This window comes from Gossypium hirsutum, chromosome A05 (assembly GCF_007990345.1).
Source record: "Gossypium hirsutum isolate 1008001.06 chromosome A05, Gossypium_hirsutum_v2.1, whole genome shotgun sequence".
Taxonomy (NCBI): Eukaryota; Viridiplantae; Streptophyta; class Magnoliopsida; order Malvales; family Malvaceae; genus Gossypium; species Gossypium hirsutum.
In genome coordinates, this window is record NC_053428.1 from 45260738 (window position 1) to 45280328 (window position 19591).

Sequence of the window (19591 nt, forward strand, 5' to 3'; positions counted from 1 at the left end):
GTGTTTAATTTTAGAGAGTGAATTAACCCAACAAATATAAAATACTAGAGTAATTAGATAAAATTGCATATGTACTTTTTTTTTTATTAATTTTAGGTTTAATCCACAAATTGGTACAAAAACCTATATTATTTTTCCATCTTGGTACCTAAAATTTTTTTTGTCACAAGTAGTTAAACTACTTTTTTCCCCCAAGTTGGTACCTCCTTTTGTCTAACCATTAGTCAAACAATTAAATCTATTTTAGAAAGTGTTTAACCCATAAATTAGTATCTAAATTATACATTTTTCTAAAGTTGGTACCTAAGCTTTCTTTTTGTCACAAGTGTGACCTAAACTATTTTTCTCTTATCCATTTTATGCTAAAATGTTTTGTTAAAAAATATTCAAGCCAATAATAAATTGCCGCATCATATAAACTTAAAAAAAATCATTCTTTTATTTTCCTTTCTTCTTTTAAATTTGTCTTATTAAGGTTGAGACGCTGGCGATTAATTCTATTTTTGAACTTCACCAACTACTTGTTCTACCTGACGGGATTGAAAAAGTTATTTCATTAATTTAAATCAATGTTTTTAGAAATAGACCGGTCGGTCGGACTGATTAGATCGAAAATAGGTTAGGGTACTGGTTCGAAGATAGGAGTTGAACTGATTGACCCTCAAACTGGTACAAACCGATTAAACCAAGCTAAAAAAATTAGTTGAACCTATTTTCCCTATTTTATGAAAATTTTTATTAACTTATTTGGTCGAACCCAACGAACTAATCTAGCTGAAAACTGGTGGTCTGATTGGTTTTGAAGAAAAATATATATATATATCTAAGAAAAAAAATATTTTTTGTCTTTTTTTCCACATGTCAATTTTTAATTGATTATCTTTTTTTAAATAGACTTAACGATTTAACTAATGATTGAACTAAGCTTTAATTTTATTATAATTGTATTATTGGATACTTTTTTAGGCTAACATAATACGTATGATGATCTAATTTTAAGTATTGTTAGTTGTTTAGAGAATTTTTCTCAAGTATCATTGATTTTTTTTATAATAATTAATATTATTTTTTAGAATTTAAAATCATGAGTTGCTTAATTCTATTTTATATTACCAAATCTGATATAAATAATTATGATTGTAAATACATTTTGCCAATAAAACCAAACATATCTAAAAATTCAGATGGCAAACAAAGCGGAAAGTGAAAAGGAAATTAATGGGATCAAGGTAAGCAAAAAAATCGACCATATTTTTTCAACAAAACTGGGAGATAGTGGGCCCACTAGTGACAGATGCTTGCTTCAATTTCCATATTACGCGAAAGGCAAAATTTTGGTTTACACAAAGGCATTATAGAGCATTTTAGCCACTATTGCTCTATAAGCTTGTGCAATGTGGTTTACAAGGTTATAGCCAAAATTTTGATGAAAAGGCTTAATTTGATTTTAAAATTTCTTATCTCACCTTTTTAAAATGCCATTGTTGAAGGGTGACAGATTAGAGATAATATCATACTTTGTGCGAAACTATTAGGTCAAATAAAGAAAAAAAAAGTGAAGGGTATCTTAAGTGCTCTTAAATTAGACATGAGCAAAACATATGATAGATTAAGTTGAAAATTTATAAAGGCAGTTCTCATTGCTATTGTATTTGAAGGAAGATGAGTTAATTTGGTCTTAACGTGCATATCAACAGTTTCATATCAAATTCTTCTTAATGGAGTAACATCAGGCAACATTATTCCAAATAAATACATTAGACAAGGGGATCCCCTTATTTATTTGTTCTTTTGTCAAAATGTTTTATCTCTGATGATAATCAAAGTAGAAAGGGAAAAGGGAATTAATAGGATCAAAGTAAGCAACAAGAGTATCCCAATCTTGCATCTCTTATTTGCTTATGATAGTTATCTCTTTTTTAAATACTTTCTCTAAATCAACTTTTATGGTCATTTAAGTCTTTTTGTTTTTTGTGACCCACATTGAGTGAATTGCTTCTTGGGAAATAATAATATTGAATGAGATGCTACACCCAACTATGAAGCTAGCTTGATGTTGTCCAACCAATTTTTGCATTACTAGCCGAAGTTGATTAACTAAAGTTCTAGTGATGCCTTTGTCTATTACATTACATAGGTTGATTGGGTAGTACTGTGCTAAAGTTTCTACCCCTTCCACTTTAGGAATCAGCACCAATAAAGTCTTGTTGAGACTCGGATCAATCAGACACCCTTGAAAATACTTTTAACTAGATTAAATACACTGTTCCCCACCACTTCCCACCGTGATTAGTAAAATTTCGCATGAAGACCATCCACTCTTAGAGCCTTCAAAGGAGCCATGCTGAAGAACACTTTTTGAACTTCATTAATTGAGACTTAGCATTAAGAACCCCCAAATCATCATTATCCAAGGCTAGAAATCTTCCTCGACAGAAAAATTATTCAGTAGGAGGGGGTGCGTCAATTGTGTATAGATTCGTGTAAAACTCAATGGCATGTTGTTTAAGCACGTCTTCATCATAACACCACCCCATTCTAGAGGTGTGCAAATTTAAGGTAAAACCAAATTAATTCGGTTAGTCGACTGAATTTGGTTAATCAGTCGATTAACTGAATTAATTCGGTTGGGAGTCGGTTAATAATTTTTTGGAACTTCGGTTAACTGTTAATTCGGTTCAGAATCGATCGGTTAACCAAATTTCATAAATATTATTATAATATATAAGTATTCGGTCGGTTCGGTTAATTTTTTGGAAATATAAATTAATCGGTCGGTTAAGTCAGTTAATTTTTGATATGTTTTATACTTATTTTAACCAAAAATAAAAAATATGTATAAATTTTGGTTAATTCGGTTAACCAATTGAATTAACCGAAAAATTTTGGTTCAATTAATTTTTTTTGAAAAAATTTCAGTTCGGTTAATGGTTAAGGGTTTAAAAGGGTCGGTTAAAACGATTAATTGTAGTTTCGGTCGGTTAACTAGTTGGTTAACCGATTGAACACCCCTACCCCATTCCTTCAATCCTAAGGCAATTATTCTATTTTGTTTTCTTCGAGCTAAAATATGACTATGGAAAAATTTTGTATTTCTATCACCATTGGCAAGCCATGTACTTCTAGGCTTTTGGAACCATAGAAGTTCTTCCTGCTCTAGGATGTCCTCAATAGCTGTCTTTAAATCAATTTCATAGGAATGTAGGCTTGGATTATCTCGCAATTCAAGAGACCTTTGCACATTTCGCAACTTTTTCATCAACTCCTTCCTTGCGAAAATGTTTCTGAAGACCCTTTTATTCCACTCTTGCACCACATCCATAAACCCTTTTATATTAGCAACCACCTTAGTTGATACATTCCAATTACCTTGTACTAAATTATTAAACCCAGGGTGTGATAGCTAACTTGCTAAAAACCAAAAAGGTTTTCCACCAACAGATGAGGTAGTTGAATCTGTGGCCACAAGGAAAGGCCTATTGTTCGATTTGAGTTTGTGCAAATGACATACAAAGTAATTCAGAGCAAAATTTACCCATTTTTCATTACAAATGGCTTTGTCAAGCTGTTGAAAAAGTTCACCCCTATTCCAAGTAAACATTGGCCCATGAAACCCCATATCTTGCAAACTATAATTGTGTAAAAAGGACCGGAAGAGCTTGCAAACTGTGCTTTTGTTCTTCGGCCCCCCTTTCTTCTCATAGGCATTAAGAATGTCAGTAAAATCCCAGCATATCCAAGGGTCTGAGATACCATTAGCAAGTTCTTGTAAACAATCCCATAACGGCTTGCGTAGCAACGGCTGTGGACTTCTATAGATAGCAGTACAAAGAAACGTATATGGCCCATTGTAACACCCTTAACCTGTCTCTGTTACCGGATTAGAGTTACAGAGCATTACCAATCAAACAGAAAACATTTATTATCATAACATTAAATAATATATTCTCATTCAAAATATATAAAACATAAGCTTTTGGTCCCTAAATCAAGGCTTTGAGGCCTTAAAAATAGCTTACAAGTAATTCAGGACTAATTTGAAACAAATCAGAAAATTTAAGGAAAATGAGAAAAAAATTCAAAAATAGGCAACACACGGTCGTATGGAATGCCCCAGGCATTGTAACTTTCAAAATTGGGATACACGACCATGTCTCAGCTCGTGTCCCTGCCCATGTAACTCACTGAGTTGGGCCAGATCGTGTAACTCCCTGACTTGTGACACACGACCATGTAACACACTAACTTAATACACATGACCGTTTTGCAGGTCGTGTGTCAAGTGGCACGGGCGTGTCCCAAGCCGTGTGCACCTAAGTGAACCTTAAATGTTAAGTTTACCATTTCAAGCTTTCTTGGACACTAAGCAAACCATTTACCAACCATTAGACCTATTCAAAATAACATTAAACAAGCTCAAATCATACTATTTTCAACCATCTTAACTGCCTAACCAATGTTCCCTTATTGGTACTACAAGTATACACAATTATACAAAAATATGAATCATCAACCAAAACATGTCAATTCACACAACTTAACACCCAACCAATATGCCTATCATAGACACCTCAAGTCACAACATTTTAAGAGAGACCATTTAGTCATACTTTCACTACAAATTAATGTAAAAAACACCTTCCATCATTCATAATCCATAGCAAGTCATTATCTAAACATTTTCCAAATAATCATCAAGGTCATATAGTGATGTTCATGTTACCAACTTGCACATAGAATCATTCTATACAAATATACATACCAAAACAAAAGTAATGACAAAACAAGCCTATTACATGCCATATAATCTAAAACAAATATTCCAAAAACTACCAAAAAATGGATAGATAGTGTGAGTCGAGTGTTGATTCGATCGTCCAACCTTTGAAAGTATCTACAAGAACATAAATTAACATAAGTAAGCTTATTGAAGCTTAGTAAGTTTGACGTACAGGAATAATAAATCTTACCGAAGTAAATATAACAATTCAATAAAAAATGATCCAACAACACATGCTTCCTGTCATTCATAACTACATACCATTAAATTGCATTTCTCAATTCAAAGCTCAAACAATAATATTCGGGAAAATGTATGTAACATCGCTAACCCATATCCGTCACTAGAATAGGGTTACAGAGCATTACCGGAGTTTTCATTTCAAAAAATAAAAAATTTAAACATTTTAATTCATATCATTAATCATAGAAAAACTAATAATAACATACATACTGTCTCTTACACGAGCCTTCGAGGCTCCGGAAACACATTAGAAAGAAGTCAGGACTAAATCGAAAACATATAGAATTTTTTAGAAAAAAGATGAAAATTTTCAAACTGCAGGGGTCACAAAGCTATGTCTCAGCCCGTGTCTGTGCCCGTATAACTCACTAACTTGGGTTACACAACCAAGCCACTTGCTTGTCTGCCAAGTCGAGTACCCTTCGAAATGGCCTCACATGTTTGTGTTACAGGCCGTGTGCTAGGCCACACCCGTGTAGACGAAAAATAGGCCATTTCCAGGCCATTTTTCTCATCCATTCAAGTGCATACCTACAATCAAATTTCCACATATGAACAAGCCTTCAAATTGCACTCAAATCATGCATATTCAAGCTATCCCATTAATGTACATATTCATACAACTAATATGCCTAAAAGGCACCTCAATCACAACAATTAAACATGTACAACCATAAGTAAAATTTGGCCAAAAGTTTAACTAATTTATAAGTAAGTTTATGTCAAATTTTACACCAAAAGTAACAAATATGCCGTTTAACATCTAGCACCAATAGCCATATATGTCATCTATAACCAATATACCAAACCACCACATTCAAACATATCACAAGACCATTTATAAAATACATTTTTACTACCATTCCATCTTCAATCATTCAAGCATCATAAGCCATGATATCAACCATTTTAAGGCCAAATATATACATGCCAAAATTAGTACCATTTCACCATCCAAAATGCCATAAACACAAGTAAAAAACAAAAAAACATCAAACAAAAACACCTATACATGGCATTATAACCAAAATTTAGAAACACCAAAATCTATCATTCCATCTTCAATCATTCAAGCATCATAAGCCACGATATCAACCATTTTAAGGCCAAATATATACATGCCAAAATTAGCACCATTTCACCATGCAAAATGCCATAAACACAAGTAAAAAACAAATGGCTAAAACATCAAACAAAAACACCTATACATGCCATTATAAGCAAAACTTAGAAACACCAAAATCTACCGATTTGGCTGATGGATAGTGCGAGATAACTCCTGAAAGCTTCCAACCTGAATGAGATTCCGATTCACTATAAAACATGGAAAATAACATAGAGTCAGAATAAATGCTTAGTAAGTTCATATAATGTAAAAATCAACTTACCATTTCAACACAGGTTAAGTAAGTTAAACATGACATAATCTAACCACAACTTGGCCAAAGCCTAAGAATTTACACCAAACATGTTAGCCATATAAGCATATAACATAAGCAATTAATCATGGATGATCACAATATTTAATCATGTATCATATGTATATATCATCCATCTCAACTTTCATTATACCATGTATCACCAATTCAATGTAATTCACATGTGTTCATGTCTTAGTTCTTATCAAACTCTTACCATTCTCTTTCAAATCATGCCTGCTGAACCATTTAGAATACCGTTGGATACCCAGGATAGCTTACACATAGTGTGCTAGCTCATATAAATGTAATCCATCAATTCCTGTACATGCATGCTCACACGAGCTGTGGGTCGGAACGTAGGTACACGATGCTGCTCACACGAGCTGCGGAGTATCCGCAACACATGTCAAGCCTCAGCCATCGGTAGGACGTTTAAGACTAGCACCCGAATCATGTAAACCCTAACATGTCATTTGTATCCTACGAATTCCTAAGGTTCAAAGAGGCTCGGTAGGTGACGTAACATCGTTGGATATGCAATCGATATATATATATATATATGGTAGTCCACAATACATGTATAATTCAATTAAAAATACATAAATACAATATAATTACACGAGCTTACCTCGACGATTAAACGTAAATACAAAGGCGATTATTCCAAAACTTTATCTTTGCCCCGATCTAAAGCCGTATGAGGTTTGTCTTGATCTAAAAGAAAATTCAAATCAATTCAATACTTATTTTATTCGATTTAACCCAAACTCATCTTTTAGAAAAATTACATTTTTGCCCTTATAATTTTGATTTCATTTCAATTTAGTCCCTAGCTCATAAAATGAAAATTCATGAAATTTTCCTAAAACCCACCATAGCCAAATTTTATATAGGTCCCTATAAAGCCCTATATTTCATTTATTTCACAAATTCACAATTTCACCATGAATATTTTCTATTTTTCAATTTAATCCTCATTTAACAATTTCATCAAAAATCACTTAACAAAAGTTGTTTATCTATCAACAACTAACCATTTTCTTCCATAAAACATCAAAACTCATACACATTCATTCATGGAAAAACCCTAAACTTTTAACAATTTTACAAATTAGTCCCCGAGCTAGCTAGATTAAGCTACAACGATCTTGAAAACATAGAAATTATTAAAAACGGGACTAAAATACATACATTGCACTTAGAAATGAACTAGCCGAATGTTGAAGCTTCTCCAATGGATCCCTAACCCTTATTTTTGGTTGACTAAGAATAAAAGATATGATAACTTGATTTTGTTTTATTTTATTTATCATTTTTACCAAATTACATTAATAACCTTTTAAAACATTAAAAATTTCACTAATACTAAGCCATGCACATCCATTATTTTTATTAATGGTATAATTACCACATAAGGACTCATACTTCAAGGTTCTATAGCCATTTAATACCTTTAGCTACTAGAACACTACTTTTGCACTTTATGCTATTTAGTCATTTTTATCAATTTAAGCATGCAAATGGTAAAATTTATTAACGAATTTTTTATATGGTAATACTAACATACTGTAAGCCTTAAAATAATAATAAAATAAATATTTTCACATTGGATTTGTGGTCCCAAAACCACTATTCTGATTTCACTAAGAATGGGCTGTTACAACTCTCCCCCTAAAGAAATTTTTGTTCCCGAAAATCTAACTGGAAAAGAGGTTCGGATGTTGTTTTCTCATAGCTTCCTCAGATTCCCAGGTGGCTTCCTCTATCCCATGAAGTTGCTAAAGAACCTTTACTAAAGCTATGTTATTATTTCTCAATTTTTTAACCTCTCGAGCCAAAATTCTGATTGGTTCCTCGCTGTACAACATATCAAGCTGAATCTTAACATCCACCGGTGAGATAACATGTGAAGTGTCAGACCGGTACCGTCATAACATAGATATGTGAAACACATTATGAATCTTTTCTAACTCTGGCCAAAAAACTAAACGGTACGCTACTGGTCTGATTCTTTCAATAATCTCATACGGCCCGATGAATCGCGGACTTAGCTTCCCTTTGCTACCAAAATGAAGAAATTTATTTCAGGGCGATACTTTTAGGAATACTCTATCGCCAACTTGAAATACAATGTCCGCATATGATTTTTGTAGATCTGAAGCTGCTTTCAAACTATCTCGAATGATTTTTACTTTTTCTCCAGTCTCTAAAATCAAATCAACCCCGTGAATCTTATTCTCACTAAGCTCAGTCCAATACAACGGAGTTTGACATTTACGACCATACAAAGCTTCATACAATGCCATCTTTATGCTTGATTAATAACTATTATTGTACGCGAACTCAACCAACGATAAATATTTCTCCCAATTGCATTCGAATTCTAACACATAACAACAAAGCATATCCTCGAGGATCTAAATTACTCCTTTGGACTGACCATCAGTTTGAGGATGAAATGTAGTGCTAAAATGCAACCGTGTACCTAGAGCTTCCTGTAACTTTTTCCAGAATCGTGATGTAAACCACATATCTTTATCCGAAATTATAGAAACTAGTACCCTGTGCAATCTAACTATCTCAGAGACATATAACGCAGCTAATCTCTCAAGGGAGTGATCTGTACGTACCGAAATAAAATGTGCAGACTTCGTCAGACAATCAAAGACAACCCAAATTACATCTTTCTTTCTCAGAGACAAGGATAAACTCGATACAAAGTCCATCATAACTCGCTCCTATTTCCATTCCGATATCATCACTAACTGCAATAAACCAGAAGGTACCTTATGTTCAGCTTTAACTTGCTAACATATAAACATCTCGATACAAAGTTAGAAATCTCTCGTTTTATTTTCGGCCACCAATACATCTGTTTCAAATCATTATACATCTTATTACTTCCCGGATGAACAGACAAGCTACCATTATGAGCTTTTTGTAAAACCTTATAAATGAGCTCCGGGTTATTCGGTACACAAATTCTGCCTCTAAAAATTAAACAATCATCGGATCCAACTTGAAATTATAAATCAGAAGTTGACTCAATCTGTTTTCGTTTAGCTAACAGCACGTCATCACACTTTTGAGCCTAGCAGATCTGTTGTAAAAGAATCAGTCTAACTTTCATCTCTACTAAAATCGAACTGTCCTCAGATAATGTTAATTGCGTATTCATTACTCGTAAAGCAAATAAAGACTTTCTACTCAGAGCATCAGTAACCACATTCGCTTTACCTAGATGATAATCAATAATCAAATCGTAGTCTTTTAATAACTCGAGCCACCTGTAATATCTCAGATTCAAATATTTCTGTGACGTTTGATACTTCAAACTCTTATGATCTGTAAAGATATGACATTTTTTGCTATACAAATGGTGTCGCCAAATCTTCAACGCAAACACAATAGTTGCCAGTTCTAAATCCTGAGTCAGATAATTCTTTTCATACGACTTTAATTGTCTGGAAGCATAAGCTATCACTTTACCTTCCTACATCAAAACACAGCCTAAACCATTCAAAGATGCATCACTGAAAATCACAAATTCTTTACCCGATTCAGGTTGAACTAGTACTGGCGCCTCGGTCAATAGTGCTTTCAATTGATTGAAACTTTGCTTACATTTTTTGGACCAATCAAATTTTACATCTTTCTATAATAGCATCATCATCAGTATAGCTATCATTGAGAATCCCTTAACGAATCTTCTGTAATAACCAATTAATCCCAAAAAAATTCTGACTTTAGACATATTCCTTGGTGTTTTCTAGTCAATAACAGCCAAAATTTTGCTCAGATCTACTCTGACGCCTTCGGCCATTACAATCTGTCCTAGAAAACTAACCTCTCGAAGCCAAAATTTACATTTACTAAATTTGGCAAACAATCTCAAATGCTTGGCATGCTCATACTCGTCTCATGAATAAATCAGAATGTTGTCAATGAATACCACAACAAATCTGTCTAAATACAGTTTGAAAATTCTGTTCATCAAATCCATAAATACTACAGGTGCATTAGTTAAACTAAACAACACCACAAGAAATTCATAATGTACATACCTGGTCCTAAATGCAGTTTTAGGCACATCCGAATCTTTAACTCGTAGCTGATAGTAGCCAGAACAAAGACCAATCTTTGGAAATACTGTTGCAGCTTTTAGTTGGTCAAACAGATTGTCAATTCGTGGCAATGGATATTTATTCTTGATCGTAACTTTTTTGAGTTGGAGGTAGTCAATACACAATCTCATTGATCTGTCATTTTTCTTAACGAACAGAACAGGTGCACCCTAAGGTGAAAAACTAGGTCGAGCAAAACCACTATCTGTCAATTCTTGCAACTGTGCTTTCAACTCTTTCAACTCAGTAGGAGCCATTTTGTAACAGCCCGCTTTCAGTGAAATTGGAAAAGTAGTTTTAAGACCACAAATCTGAGGTCAAAATATTTATTTTATTATTATTTTAATGTCTACAGTATGTTAGTAGTCTAGTATAAAAAATTCGTTAAGAAATTTTGACGTTTGCATGCTTAATTTAGTAAAAAGGACTAAATTGAAAAAGGTGCAAAATTAGAGTTCTATAAGTTAAAGGTACTAAATGGCCATGAAATTAAATAGTTAAGCGATTTATGTGGTAATTAGAACACTAGTATTATTATTGGACAAATATGGGCATATTATTAAGTGAAATCAAAGTTTATTCATAAGGTTAATTAAGTAATTTGATAAATAAATGAAGTAAAATAATGTAAAAGATGTTGTCATCTTCCTAGTTGAGATTTCACCACCGAAAATTAGGGTATAAAGAAGTCATAGCTAAGCTTGAAGGTTCGACCAACATTCATTGTGCATGTAAGTACAATTTTGCTCGGTTTTAATGATTTTTATGTTTTTGGAGTCGTTGTAGCTAAGTCTAGCTAGCCCAGGGGCTAATTTGAAAAATTATTAAAGTATTAGGGTTTTACTATTGTTGAATGTGTACGTTTTTTGAAGTTTAATGGTAGAAAATGAATGGTTGTTTATTTGTCAAGTGATTTTGAATGAAATTGCAAATTAGAGATTAAATTGAGGAATGTGATAGATTGTATGGTAAAAGTGTGAATATGTGAAATATATGGGCTGCTATAAGTATGTTTAATATTCGACTATAGTGGGATTGTATTAAATTGCATGAATTTGCATTTTTATGAGCTAAGGACTAAGTTGTAAAGAATATGTTTAGGGGTAAAATAGTAATTTTGCCATAATTCAAATTTTGGGATGAATTGAATAGAATGAATACTAAATGGATTGAATTTTATTATTCAGATCAAGTTAAGCCTCGTACGGATCTAGATCGAAGGAAAGATAAAGTATCGGACTAGATCTTATTTCGTCATTTTTGTGATCGAGGTAAGTTCGTATGTTTAATAAGCATTAAATTATATATTTTTGAATGCTTAATTGTTATAACTGAGATGATATGATACCATGGAAATTCTTGACAAGTTATCGACAATGTATAAATCCTAATTGAACGTTAGGAATAGATAGGATACAAATGACATGTCATTAGGGGTTACCGAGTTTTGGGTGTTGGCCCTATATGTTCTACTAGTGGCTGAGTTTTTCAGCATGTGTTGCGATTACTCGTCAGGTTGTGTGAGTAGCACTGTGTAGTTACGTCTTGACTGTCAGCTTGTGTGAGCAGACCTAGTGATAACTCGAGAGTGAGCATTTATATGAGATATGAGACTGAGATGGTTTCGACCATGTATTGGCACTTAGTGTGCGAGATTTTTGAGTATCTGATAGTATTCCAAATGGTTCAATGGGTATATTGATGGTATGAAAGAATAAGAGATTAATATGTATCATTACAAGTATGTATGTATGTGAATCATATAAGTATTGAAGCTATGGATTTGTAAATTTTATGTCTAACCTTATGGATGAATATATGTTACGTTTGTTAATTAAATTGAGTTGCATTATGCCTTGTTTAATTACTTAAAACATGATTAAATGGTAAGTTGTACTTATTAGCCATACGAGCTTACTAAGCTTAATAGCTTACTTTGTTTACTTTTCCGTGTTTTATAGTGATTTCAAAATTTGCTCGGATTGGAATTTTCGGAGATCTCATCACACTATCTAGCAGTTGTTTTGGTACTTTTGAACTTTGAGTAATGTGGTTATATTGTATGTATAGGTCTTTTTGGCTAAGGTAGCCTTTATGTCTTAATGAATTTTGGCCTTTTGAATTGGCTTGTAAGTAGTAATATGCTTTGATATGTAAATGGGCCATGTGAATGACTTGTTGTGAATTGGTAATTAGGTAGCAAATGGTTGAAATTGAGAATGTATTAGCATGTTAAGTATTAGGCAAGATAATGCATATATGAAATTGATCCTTAGGTGAATTCTTGAAGGTGATATTAGTATGTTTTGAAATGGAAAATTGTGATGTTTATGAGCATTAGAGTTATTGGTATTGATATTGCATGATTTGGACTTGGTTAAGATTGGTTTGAATGCCAATTGATGATATGGTCATATGCTATTAGTTGTGTTTGGTTGATGCAAATTTGGGTTAGAAAAATGGCTTGGAAAATGGCCTATTTTTTTGCCCACAAGGGCAGAGACACGAGTGTGTGTATTAGCCGTGTGTGACACACGGCCATGTGACACAGTCGTGTGTCCCTTAGTACTTATTTAGAAATCAAATCAGTAGCTTTAGATAGCCTAGTCCACAGGCGTGTGGCTTGGCTGTGTGGCATAGGTCAGTATACCCTCCAATTTTCACACGGCCTGGCACACGAGATTGTGAGGCCATTTTGAAGGGTACATGGGCTAGTCACATGAGTGTGTGGTTGGTTGTGTGTCCCAAGTCAAAGAGTTACACGAGGTTGGATACTAACTGGGACATGACCATGTGATCCCATTTCGAATGTCAACATGGCTTGTGACATGGACGTGTCTCTTGGCTGTGTGAGACACACTGCTTGGCCACACTGGTGTGTATCCCCTGCACTTTGAAAATTTTCTATGTTTTTCTAAAAATTTATTTGGTATTCAATTTAGTCTCAAACCACTTCTAATTCTTATTTTAAGCTCCGAGGGCTCGTGTTAGGGAATATATGACTGTATTTGAATGACTTTTGTTTGGATTTAAGAGATGAATGTGAAATGTATGATTGTTTAAGAAAAAAGTCCGGTAATGCTCTGTAACCTTATTCTAGTGACAGATACGGGTTATGGGTGTTACACATTCTGTAACATGTTATCGATATCAGTGATGTTCCCAGTAGTAACTCAATAGCAAACTCAACTTCTCTGATCAGTAGTAATCTGAGTAACTACTCTAGAAACACATCAAGATATTGACAAACCACAAACACTAATTCAAGTTTCAACTCAGATACTTTAGAATCTAGTACATATCCAAGGTACGCGGTGCAACCTTTTCTCACATATCTCTGGGATGACATAGCTGAAATAACAATAAGCAACCAACTCAAACTGTCTGATTCAATCCGAAGTGTCTCATTGTTCTGACATTTCAATACAAAAAACTTTTTTCTATAGTTCATAATAACATCGTCTAGAGTTAGCCAATCCATGCTTAAAATCACAGCAAACTCATCAAATGGCAAGAGAATCAAATCAGCGGGAAAACTGTAACCCTGAGTCATCAATGGATAGTTCTTGCAAACCTTATCAACAAACACATATTGACGTAGGGGGTTCGACACTTTAACCATGAATTCAGTGGACTCAACAGGTAAATTCTTACTTGATACTAAATTTGTGCACACATACAAATGGGTTGATCCTGGATCAATCAAAGTAGTAACATCAATATCAAATATAGAGAAAGTACCAGTAATAACATCAGCATAGAAGCTTCATCCCGTGCATGGATAGCGTAAGCCTTAGTTGGTGCTCGTGCTTCAGATCTCACAGTAGAATATTTTGTTACACCACAACTACTACTCACATTTTCAGGATTACGAGGTGGTCTACCTCTCGCAATAGTGCTACTCAGCCTTATAGTCTGAACTTTTTCTTTCTCAAATTTCTCTAGGCAATCTCTAAGATAATGTTCGAGGGAACCAGACTTGAAACATGCTCCGTTGTTCAATTTACATTTGCCGAAATGTGATCTTTTATAGTATTTGCATTTTGGCATGTTATCTCTGACACTGCCCACACTCGCTACAGTGTAGCCTAAGGCTTTGGGCTTGAACGCCGATTACCTCTGTATCTACTAGAATGCTTATAACACTTATAAATGGTTTATTTTTCATATAAGAACCTCAAATTTTGAATTCCATAGCTATTTGATCCCTTTAGCTACTAGAATTCAACTTTTGCACTTTATACAATTTGATCATTTTCATCAAATTAAACATATAATCGGTAAAATTTCTTTACGAAATTTTCATACAACATTTCTATCATAATGCAGACCATAAAATAATGTGAAAATAAAATTTCTTCCTGACTTGAATTTGTGGTCCCAAAACCACTATTCCGATTTTACTGAAAACGGGTTGTTACAATTCTCCCCCTTAAAGAATTTTCGTCTTCGAAAATCTTACCAGAAACGAATTTCAGATATTGCTTTCTCGTGGTACCCACAGGTTCCTAGGTAGCTTCTGCTGATTTAGCTAGGTTGGATGACATTACTATATGAAAAACATGTTTTAAAATGGTCAGGAGATATCACACTATCACAGGTTATATAATGGCATGTATAGCTAGACTCGTACATGCTACGTTAGTTCGAGAATCGACTAAATCGTAAATCTGATACCAATAAATGTAACACCTATAAATGGTCTATTTGCCATAAAAGGACCTCAAATTTTGAATTCCATAGCTATTTGATCATTTTAGCTACTAGAATTCAACTTTTGCACTTTATGCAATTTGGTCCTTTTCATTAAATGAAACATATAATTGATAAAAATTTCTTTACAAAATATGATTAAATGGTAAGTTGTACTTAGTAGCCGTATGAGCTTACTAAGCTTAATAGCTTACTTTGTTTACTTTTCCGTGTTTTATAGTGATTTCGAAGTTTGCTCAGATTGGAAGTTATCGGAGATCTTATTTTGGTACTTTTGAACTTTGAGTAATGTGGTTATATGACATGTATAGGTCTTTTTGGCTAAGGTAGCCTCTATATCTTGATGAATTTTGGCTATTTTAATTGGCTTGTAAGTAGTCATATATTTTGATATGTAAATATGTATAAATGGCCCTTTTATATGTGATTTATAATTGCTATGTGAATGACTTGTTGTGAATTGGTAATTAGGTAGAAAATGGTTAAAATTGAGAATGTATTAGCATGGTAAGTATTAGGCAAGATAATGCATATATGAAATTGATCATTAGTTGAATTCTTGAAAGTGATAGTGGTATGTTTTGAAATAGCAAATTGTGATGTTTATGAGCATTAAAGTTATTGGTATTGATATTGCATGATTTGGATTTGGTTGAGATTGGTTTGAATTCCAATTGGTGATATGGTCATATGCTATTCGTTAAGTTTAGGTTGATGCAAATTTGGGTGAGAAAAATTGCTTGGAAAATGGTTTATTTTTTTGTCTACACGGGCAGAGACACAGACGTGTGTCTCAGCCGTGTATGACACACGGCCAGGTGACACGGCCGTGTGTTCCCTGGTACTTATTTAGAAATCAAGTAAGTAGCTTCACACGGCCTAGTCCGTGGGCGTGTGGCCTGGCCGTGTGGTATAAGTCAGTATATCCTCAATTTTCACAGTACTTAGACATCTTGACACACGGGCGTATGAGGCCATTTTGAAGGGTACATAGGTTAGTCACATGGGTTTGTGGTTGGTCGTGTGACCCAAGTCAGAGGGTTACACGGGGTTGGACACGAGTCGGGACACGACTATGTGATCTTATTTCGAATGTCCACACGGCCTATGACACGAGCGTGTCTCTTGGCGGTGTGAGACGCACGGCTTGGCCACACGGCGTGTGTCCCCTGCACATTAAAAATTTTCTATGTTTTTCTAAAAATTTATTAAGTATTCAATTTAGTCTTGAACCACTTCTAATGCTTGTTTTAAGCCCCAAGGGCTCGTGTTAGAGACTATATGATTGTATTTGAATGACTTTTGTTTGGATTTGAGAGATGAATGGGAAATGTATGATTGTTTAAGAAATAAGTAGGATTATGCTCTGTAACCCTATTCTGGCGACAGATACGGGTTAGGGGTGTTACATTTATTGGTATCAGAGCTACAGTTTAGTCGATTCTCATACTAATGTAGCGTGTGTGAGTCTAGCTATACAGCCATATTTAACTTGTGATAGTGTGATATCTTCTGACATTTTTAACTCATGTTTTCATATAGAAATGGATCCCAATTGAGTATTATCTGATGATGTAGAAAGTCATGCACTAGCCTCCGTTCACAAAACAGCGCTGTCTAAATCGAGACCTGTATCTGAGGGTCGTAGAGGAGAGGCCAAGGAAGCCTTCTTTAAAATGATGAATGAATGGTTCACTAAGTTTGTCTGAACGAATCTGGTTGTTCAAGAACCTCCACCCTCACCTATTCCGCAACCGATTCTCATAGCTCCTCAAGGTTTGAAACCTTTGCATGTGAGTAAGCCACTTGTTGATAAAATTTGAAAGTACGGGGTTGAAGAATATAGAGCTACAACTGGTGATGATCCTGGAAGAGCTGAGTTTTGGCTTGAGAATACAATTTGAGATTTTGATGAACTATCTTGTACGCTAGCGGAATGTGTTAAATGTGCTGTATCACTTTTAAGAGATACTGCATACTAGTGGTGGAGCACTTTAATATCTGTGGTGCCGAGAGATTGGATTACGTGGGAATTCTTTCAGACTGAGTTCAAAAAGAAATATATAAGTCAGTGGTTTCTTGATCAAAAGCGTAAGGAATTTCTAGATTTGAAATAGGGTTGTGTGATTGTAACAGATTACGAAAGAGAATTCGTGAGACTGAGTAAGTATGCTCGAGAATACGTCTCCACTGAAGAAATTATATGTAAACGGTTCGAAGACTGGTTGAATGAAGACATTAAACTTCTAGTCAGGATTCTTGAACTGAAAGAATTTGTTGTTTTGGTCGATAGAGCTTGCAAAGCTGATGAGCTTAGCAAAGAAAAGAGAAGAGCCAGTTCTGAGGCTAGAGACTCAAGAAAGAGATCAATGAGTAAACCCTATCATTCCTCTTCAAAAAAATGAAGGGATTCTTACAACCGTTCGACTTCTTTCTTGGGGTATTCCAACATAGATCGTGGGAAGCAACACACGAGTCCACAAGCTTAAGCTACTTTAGTATCGAGTGTTGGTCGTGTCAAAGTCAACAAACCTGGGTGTCAACAGTGTGGAAGACAACATTTTGGAGATTGTTGGATGAATAATAAAGCATGTTTTAGATGTGGCTCACAAGATTATTTTATTCGTGATTGTCCTGAGTTACTCGAGAAAGATAAATTTCTGAATGCAAGGCCAAGTAATATGGCTGCCATTGGAAGACCACCTCGAAATACTAAAAACGTGACTAGTAGTAAAGGTGCAACAAAAGATTTTGCTGTGAGACTAGAGGTTGTAGTACCAGCCAGAGCCTACGCTATTCGCGCTCGCAAAGATGCATCAGCACCAGATGTTATCATTGGTACATTTTCTCTCTATGAGACTAATGTAATTGCTTAGATTAATCTTGGATCAAATCATTCATATGTCTATATGAATTTAGTGTTAGTAAGAGTTTATCTGTTGAGTCCACTGAATTCGTGATTAAAGTATCAAACCCTTTAGGCCATTATGTCCTAGTTGATAAAGTTTGCAAGCATTGTCCTTTGATGACACGGGGTTACTGTTTTCTGGCAGATTTGATGCTATTACTATTTGATGAATTTGATGTGATTTTTGGGTATGGATTGGTTGACTTTACATGATGTTGTTGTAAACTGTAGATGAAAGACTATTGAGTTGAACTGTCAGAATAGTGAAATTCTTCGTATTGAATCTGATAATTCGAGTGGGTTGCCTGTGGTGATATCGACGATGCTAGCACAGAAATATGTGAGAAAGGGTTGCAACGCTTACCTTGCGTATGTACTTAATACAAAAGTGTCTGAATCGAAGATCGAATTAGTGCCAGTAGTTTGCGAATATCCAGATGTATTTCTAAAGGAATTACTTGGGTTACCATCGATCAGAGAGGTTGAATTTTCTATTGAGTTAGTACCAGGAACATCACCGATATCAATAGCACCGTATAGAATGGCTCCAACAGAGTTAAAAGAGTTGAAATCTCAGTTGCAAGAGTTAGTAGATGAGGATTTGCACGACCTAGTTTCTCGCCTTGGGGTGCACCAGTTCTGTTCGTGTAGAAGAAAGATAGATCGAAGAGATTTTGTATCGACTATTGTCAGCTTAACAAGGTTACGATCAAGAATAAGTATCCTTTGCTGAGAATTAATTATTTGTTTGACTAGTTGAAAGGAGCAACAATATTTTCAAAGATTGATATGAGATCTGGTTATTATCAGTTGCGAGTTAAAGATTCGAATGTGTCGAAAACTGCGTTCAGAACCAGGTACAGACATTATGAATTTCTTGTTATGCGGTTAAGATCAACTAACGCACCTTTAATATTCATGGACTTGATGAATTGAATCTTTAGACCATATTTGGACAAATTTGTGGTTATATTAATTGATGAATTTCTGATCTATTCTTGAGATGAATCTGAGCATGCTGAGCATTTGGGAATTGTATTACAGACTTTGTGAGATAAACAATTGTTTGTTAAATTCAGCAAATGTGAGTTTTAGCTTCGAGAAGTTGGATTTTTGGGACACATAGTATCGGCAGAAGGTATCTAAGTTGATCCGGGTAAGATTTTTGCGATTGTTGACTAGAAAACACCAAGAAACATATCCAAGGTTAGAAGTTTTTTGGGATTAGCTAACTATTATCAATGTTTTGTAAAAGGGTTCTCGATGATAGCTACATCGATAACTCATTTATTAAAAAAAGATGTGAAGTTTGAGTGGTCTGAAAAATGTCAAAAGAGTTTTGATCAGTTGAAAGCACTATTTACCGAAGCACCAGTTTTAGTTCAGCCTGAGTCGGTAATGA